The sequence below is a fragment of the Geotrypetes seraphini genome, chromosome 11 (genome assembly GCF_902459505.1).
Source record: "Geotrypetes seraphini chromosome 11, aGeoSer1.1, whole genome shotgun sequence".
Lineage (NCBI taxonomy): Eukaryota > Metazoa > Chordata > Amphibia > Gymnophiona > Dermophiidae > Geotrypetes > Geotrypetes seraphini.
The window spans coordinates 35,440,145-35,448,153 of record NC_047094.1 but is presented as its reverse complement, the minus strand read 5'-3'; positions in this window follow the sequence as shown (position 1 = coordinate 35,448,153).

Here is an 8,009-nt window from a genome sequence, read left to right as displayed (position 1 = left end):
GCAAGATTTTTCAATACAAGTTTTAATCCTAATGGGACACATACCGAGGATCTTCTATCAATATACAATTCTTTGTAATCTATCAATCCTGGGCAGGGGAGTTATGTGAACAGGTATGTTTTTATTGCTTTCCTAAAGTTGAGGAGTCCTTCAAGTGATCCAATCGGTGTGGGCAGATTCCAGTAATATGGAGTTCCTTTTGGTCTGTCTTATTTTAGACTGTAAAGTGCTTTGACTGTAGAATTGCAGTATAGCAAATTCAGTACTGCAATAACTAACCAAGGTCAACAGTAAAACAGCCCATTTTAATGGAAGCCCATGCTCATAATATCCTCTATCTACTTAGCCAAACAGAATCCTAAAATATGTTGTAATAATGCAGAGCATTTCTGAAACTTAAAAGCAGCCATGCTGTTTTCTTTATTAATTTTTAAATTAAATATGATATTCTGCCTATGACAAAAAAAAAAGCCCTTCAGCATATTAGAAAATTATACATAATCAGTGGCATGCCTGAATGTAACTTGCCTTAACCAACAAATGAAATCCAAACAAGGAAACTGTAGGGTCATGAAATGGTTAACTGTTGTTTAAAATATTGCTCTGGTCTACATAGCTGAAAACAGTGTTTAATCTATTGACTGCATCTGCCTAAAATGTATGTCCCTACCTTACCACATTGTAAGCTGAATAGATAAGAGTTTGAGCCATGATGTACCCTGCCCTTCTGTACATTTAACTGTAAGAGTTAGATAAGTGTCCTGCTAGTGACCTGCTAGTGTGAGCTTAGAACCAATGAGTGTTAAGAAAAGTAACACGTGAAAAGCTTTTTCTAGAATTCAGTTGTATAGCCAGAAAAATGAATAAATATCTCTGTAACTTCCTGGTTTCGGCACTTCTGAGCCAGCTTGGAGCTCAGGGGTCCAGCATGCATGCTGTGAATAAAACTTGTACTTTCTTCATGCCTCTGACATTGTGTGTCCAAGTGACCTTTCATTTGGCGCCCGAACAGGGACTTGAAGGTCTCTTGACCACTGGTTACTCGATTGGTCACTTGTTTCTGGTCCTACGGCTGATATGTCTGCTTAGCCGGCTGCCTTCCTTTTGGGGGGTTTGCAGACCTCAGGACGTTGGACCGCTTCAACTGACTTATCTAGTCTCAGTTTAAAGTACAAGAATCTGTATCTGTATCTGTATCTGTACCTGGAGTGGCCACTATCTGGTAAGTGGGGATTGATCATCCCTATCCTGTCTCTCGTCTCCTGCCTAGTAAGCCACGTGATCTGTCGCTGAAAAGTTGTGGGAAAGGGATTCTAGGAACTGTTATTTTCTGGTTGAGTAACTGAACTGAAATCTGTTGTGTTTTGTGTGTTTGAGAGTGTCTGAGACGTCCTTGAGGACGAAGCGAGTGTGGACCTGTTAGTACTGCGTTTCCCTAGTCCGGAGACGGGCGGGGCCAGGAATTCAGGGAAGTGTTTTTGTCCTCCATTGCACAATGGGGGGATGTCTGTCTACCTGTGGGGATCCCTTGATATGTTAGCTAATTTTAAAAAAGGAATTTGTCTTTGATTATACTTAACAAATCAACCCTTATTTGTCTGTGCCAGTTAGAATGGCCGATATTTGGTGTGGGCTGGCCCCCTCTGGCTCCCTGGAAGAGGACATAACTCGTCAGGTTTTTATGCATTCGTTTGCTGTCAGTTCCTCTTCCAGTCAGCCAATTTTTGCATTCCAATGGGAAAACCCTTCCACTGGACAAACCTCCTAAGTAACCTGGACCCGTCTACCCCAGGGCTTTAAAAATAGCCCCTCTCTATTCAGCACTGCCCTTGCTTCAGACCTTGCCAAATTCTTCCCTTCATCTGATTCCCAAGTCCTGCAGTATCCCGGGTTCTTTATGACTTCTGTCTGTTCAAATGTTTCAGTGAAGTTTAAACTGTCAGTTGTTCATAGCATGAGAGGAGAGTACTTTTCCTTTTGTGCTGATAAGGGCCATGAAGTGTGTAGCACTTCCAATGTGGTTTCTCCTGAAACAGATAAGTGGTTTTGCATTTGAAGTTTTTGGCTATGTTATAAAATGTATATGCATATTCAGAAATGCATATAAACGAAAAATATGATTTCTGGAACTTATATTCCATGCTAAAAAGAAGTTCTTTGTCCAAATTTAGTAGTTATTTGTCTAAATTTAAAAATTCTGAAAAGGACTACATCTGTAATTTGATCTCTTTGATCTTTAAGCAACTCTCTCTCCTTTGTGAAATTCTGTAGGAAGGGGGAGTAAGTCTCTACTGAGACCCATGTTGATTGTAAAAAAAAATAAAAATGAACAATGTTTAAACTTGTGAGTACAGTAAAACTTTGGTTTGGGACATAATTTGTTCCAGAAGTATGCTTGTATTCCAGGGCACTAGTGTACAAAAATATACATACTTGTATTGCAAGCCCTTGCTCGTTTGGAACAGTCACTGCATTCCTGCAGCGTCATATAGAGAGGAACCATTGGCTCAGTTGTGAAAATGTGATGCTTCTATACTGTATGTACGTGTATTGCAAGACGTTGCTGGTATAGCAAGTTAAAATTTAATCATTGCTTGTCTTATAGAACACTTGCAAACCAAGTTATTTGCAATCCAAAGTTTTACTGTATATTCCAATCTTTGTTTTGTATTTCTGTATATAAAAAATGTAAGTTTAGGTAAGAATGTAATTTTTAGGAATGCTTTTATAAGGAAGTAAATATTTTTGCCAGTCAGCTGATAGTGAAGGGACTGCTGCTTTAGAGAGCGCTTGTGTCAGACTACCCTGCTTAGTGGGTGGATCCAGAACTGCATTTTAGCTTAATTTTTATAAGTCAGCTCTTTGGGGTAGGAACCTGATATAGAATAGGGATTGAGAACAATTCTTATGTGTTAGTACACATCTTAAGTTCAATTATTTTGTACCTTCTCTAATCTTTTGTACCACATAGCTCTTCACGGTATTGCGGTATATAAACTGTTATTATTATTATTTATCTGAGTCTTTCAGATAGTGGGTCTGCCTTTTAAATTTTCCTGTGGCCATATTTACATTGATTTCAAGTATGCCTTCCTCGTGTCACCTACCTTGGCTTTCAAATCTCCAAGGGTACCAGGTCCCTTCCTACACCGAGGTCTAGGCTGTCTGTAGTCTCCCTGTCCCTGATAACTGCAAGGCTCTGAGCACCTTTCTCAGTATTGCAGGATACTGTCCCATCTGGATCCCTGATTTTTCTACTATTGCTCGTCCTCTGTATGATTCCACCAAAGGCGCTGACTCAGCCCCTTTTGTCTGGACCCAACTTCAGGAGCGTCTTTTCGCTGCCTCCAAAAACTTCTGACTCAGGCCCCTGCCTTCTGGCCCTTCTGCCCAAGAAGCTGAGCTTTATGCCCTCACTTCTGCCCTGCGCCACTCTGCCTCTCAGTCTTGCAATATATATACTGACTCCAAATATGCTTTCCTTAACTTGCATTCCCATAGGGCCATCTGGAAATATCGAGGTTTCATTACAGCCTCCGGCCGCCTGATCCACGTACAACTACCCTCACGTGTTTCTGTTATGCTCTGCCATGCTTACAGACGCGTGATGGACCTTGTCTCTCGTGGTAATGCCCTTGCCGACCGCACAGCCCGAGCTGCCAGTCTCTGCCCCCTCTTTTGGCTCCTCTGTATACAATCATTCCTTTTCTGGATTCCCTTACACCCCAGTACGCTTCTCAGGAACAGACTTGGGCATGCATTATTTTGGGCCAGTCTGTCCTGAAAGGGGGGTGGATGCGCCAATTCAAGTGCCAATCCAGACCCACACACTGATACTTCAAACGCAAGCACAGCGGGTACCCTCATATTCATTCCTCAACACCTGGCCCTCACGATTGTCAAAAGATGCCATGATCTGGCACACTCTGGAGAACCCGCTATGAAAATTGACTCTCAAGAGACATTTCTTTATCAATCACCTTGATCAGCTAGTCCGGAATATGGTCCGACAGTGTGTTGTCGGTTCTAGAATAAAATTCCCAATCAGATGACTGCCACCTCTTGGATACCAACCTATTGGAACAAATCCGATGCAGGTTCTGTCTGTAGATTTTATCCACATGCCCATTTCTCGTTCCCTCAGTCACTTCCTAGTCTTCACAGACACCCTGACTAGATGGGTCAAAGCCTTCCTTACTTGCACTGAACACGCCAGAGACGTAACCAAACACCTCCTGAATAATTCCGTGCCTTGATCTCCTTGTTTTTATAGGCAGTGACAATGGCCCTGCTTTCATTGCCGATGTTGTCCAACAAATTGCTCAGGCCCTCCAAATTGAATAGAAATTATATGCTGCTTACCATCCTGAGAGCTCTGGTCAGGTCGAAAGAATAAACAGAACTCTTAAGACCCTTCTCACAAAATGAATTGAAGAAACTAATCTGTCCTGGCCTGTCCTGCTGCCTTCTGTTCTTTTTCAGATTAGATGCATCCCATCTAAGCCCCATTTGAGCTCATGTCCGGCCGGCCACCACCCATTGTGAACCCAGATCCTGGTTCCTTTGCTACTCTGGGATCAGATATCCTCCAGAGTCAGGTCCAGTCTTTAGCTAAAGCCCTTTAAGAGCTCCACAAATGGGTCCTGGAAAGGGCCCCACTATCGATAGCTACACAAGTTCATGGGTATGTCTCTGTAAATACAGTATGGCTAAAACTTGGAAGTCAGACCCCCTGAAACCTAGGTGGATAGGTCCTTTTACTGTCCTAATTTCTTCTCTTACAGTTGTCAAAGGTGTCCGGACATGAAACTTGGTTCCACTACAACACGGATCTTCAGCTGAAGCTTTCTAAGACCTCAAAAGTTCTGAATATTTACCACTGTACTTAGCAGGTGTTCTGAATATAATTCTTTATAAGTGTTTGAGTTTAATTGACTGCCTGTGGTTCACCACTGCTTTTAGCAAGTGTCTTGAGTATAACTGTTTGAAGTTTTCTAAGTTGTGCCTGAAAGAAAAATGAGCTTCCTATGTTAGTATATATAGATATGATATTTGTGTTGCCCTTACTTATGCTTCTTTCTTCTGTATTTCTTTCCTATTGTACTTAACAAGTGCAGCCCCTTTGCCTGATGTTTGTTTGCATGAAGGAGTTAAGTACAGAAAGTGTCAAACATCAGAGAGTATTTTCTGTTTCCAACCTACTGGTGATGAAGTTTAAAAGTGGGCGGAAATCTGCATTGATGATGTTGAGGGTCCACTTATCAACTAGACTCTTATTGTAGACCCCACTCGCCCGGTGTCTTTGTATTGTGATACATGTGTGCTATTTGATGTTTCTCAAGGTCATGGTACTACCCCTAATTCAGTTTTGTGTGGCTCCCTAGATTGACAGCGTTATTATACCAAATGTGCTAAGTATATAGGTCTGTATAACCTGATGCCTTTAAGAACTGCCCCTATGAGGAAACCTTCACTAATGGTGGAGCCTGTCCTTTATGAGAAAGTGTTTTGTGGGCCACCTACAATAACCCACACAAATATCCCCCTAATACCCCGTCTGCCTCCCTTACTATAGGTCCTAGCTCCGGCCCCTTGTGTACTACAGGCTACTGTAATCCCATGGTTTTCACTATCACTGACCCATATAACTGGAATGCCAATGTCCAAGTCCAGAAAGCCAGAGACTGCATGGCATTGTATATTGATGGTAAAAGGTGAGACTCAGGTACTGATGTATATGTCCGAATTGTATCCCACTCATGTGCTCCTGTCTATCACTCTGTGGTGTTTCCCAGTTTTATGAAATTATGAAAGTAGATACTAATATCCTGTAATCACTAGAAATCTGTTTATATAGTTTGCTGAAACTATAGGTCAGACTCTTAATGTTAGCAATTATTTTGTATGAGGAGGGACTGGTATGGGAGAACAGTGGCTATGGGAGGCAATGCAGCTGGACATGTTAAACCTGACTTCACAGACCCTCACTTTTACGTTAGGTCCACGACCTTCACGATGGGCCTTGTGAACCTCCATTGTTGCTTCCCACTGTCTTCAGCCCTTCAGACACTGCTTAATGGAACTTCCTATGAATGATGGTCAGCTCCTGATAGTTGATACTGGCTCTGTGATCTGTTTGCCTACTCTTGATTGCCTGCTAACTAGACTGGTACATGTGTGCTTTGCATGATTCGTCCCAGCTTCTTCCCGATGGTGAACACCTGGGAGCCCCTGTATTCAACACCAGAGGTCGCCAAAAGTGGTCTACTTCCACCAATTCCCTTAAAATAGGTGAATGGGGTGATGACTGGCCTGCAGAACGGATCATTGCTGCTTATGAACCTGCCACATGGACCGAGGATGACACCTGGGGCTATCGGACCCCAATCTATATGCTGAACTGCATTATTTATCTACAAGCTGTACTCGAACTGATAACCAATGAGACCTCCCGAGCTTTGAGTACCATTGGCAGAGCGAATGCTAAAATGTGCACTGCTATTTATCAGAATCGTCTAGCTTTGGACTATTTACTAGCTGCTGTGCCTGTGATAAATTCAACCTCTCCAACTGCTGCCTTGAACTTGAGTAAAGTGATTGAAAACGATGTGGATCGTATCACCAAACTGGCTCATGTTCCTGACCAGACCTAGCATGACCTTACTGCAGACTGGATCTCTGGTACCTTCAGCTCCTGGTTGCCCTCTGGTTCAGCATTGAAGATCATCTTGCTGGTTGCTGCCCTGTCTTCTCTGCTCCTTTGCTGCCTGCCCTGTATGGTCCCCATAGCCATAAAGCTGCTCCACTGAACTATGGACTCTGCTGTCAAACGTTCCACTGCTGCATTGGCCCTCTCCCAGTATCGTCCCTTACCCACTGGGAACCCCGACTTTCCTGACCCCTAACTTTATTTTGTCAGGCTTGGCTCCTTAGGTACGCCAGCCTGAAAGGGGGGAATGTAGGGTCATGAAATGGTTAACTGTTGTTTAAAATATTGCTCTGGTCTACATAGCTGAAAACAGTGTTTAATCTATTGACTGCATCTGCCTAAAATGTATGTCCCTACCTTACCACATTGTAAGCTGAATAGATAAGAGTTTGAGCCATGATGTACCCTGCCCTTCTGTACATTTAACTGTAAGAGTTAGATAAGTGTCCTGCTAGTGACCTGCTAGTGTGAGCTTAGAACCAATGAGTGTTAAGAAAAGTAACACGTGAAAAGCTTTTTCTAGAATTCAGTTGTATAGCCAGAAAAATGAATAAATATCTCTGTAACTTCCTGGTTTCGGCACTTCTGAGCCAGCTTGGAGCTCAGGGGTCCAGCATGCATGCTGTGAATAAAACTTGTACTTTCTTCATGCCTCTGACATTGTGTGTCCAAGTGACCTTTCAAAACAAACAAATCAATAAACTCCTGGCGAGATCCTAACAAGAACTGAAGCAGAACGAGACTTAGGGGTGATTGTCAGTGAGAACATGAAGACTGCCAATCAAGTGGAGCAAGCTTCATCCAAGGCAAGGCAAATCATAGGTTGCATACGCAGGAGTTTCGTCAGCCGTAAGCCTGAAGTCATTATGCCATTGTATAGATCCATGGTGAGGCCCCACCTGGAATACTGTGTGCAATTCTGGAGGCCGCATTACCGTAAGGATGTGCTGAGACTGAAGTCGGTCCAGAGAATGGCCACCCGGATGGTCTCGGGACTCAAGGATCTCCCGTACGAGGAACGGCTGGATAAGTTGCAGCTGTACTCACTCGAGGAACGCAGAGAGAGGGGTGACATGATCGAGACATTCAAGTATCTCACGGGCCGTATCGAGGTGGAAGAAGATATCTTCTTTTTCAAGGGTCCCGCGGCAACAAGTGGGCATCCGTGGAAAATCAGGGGCGGGAAACTGCACGGGGACACCAGGAAATTCTTTTTCACTGAAAGGGTGGTTGATCGCTGGAATAGTCTTCCACTTCAGGTTATTGAGGCCAGCAGCGTGCCTTATTTTAAGGCCAAATG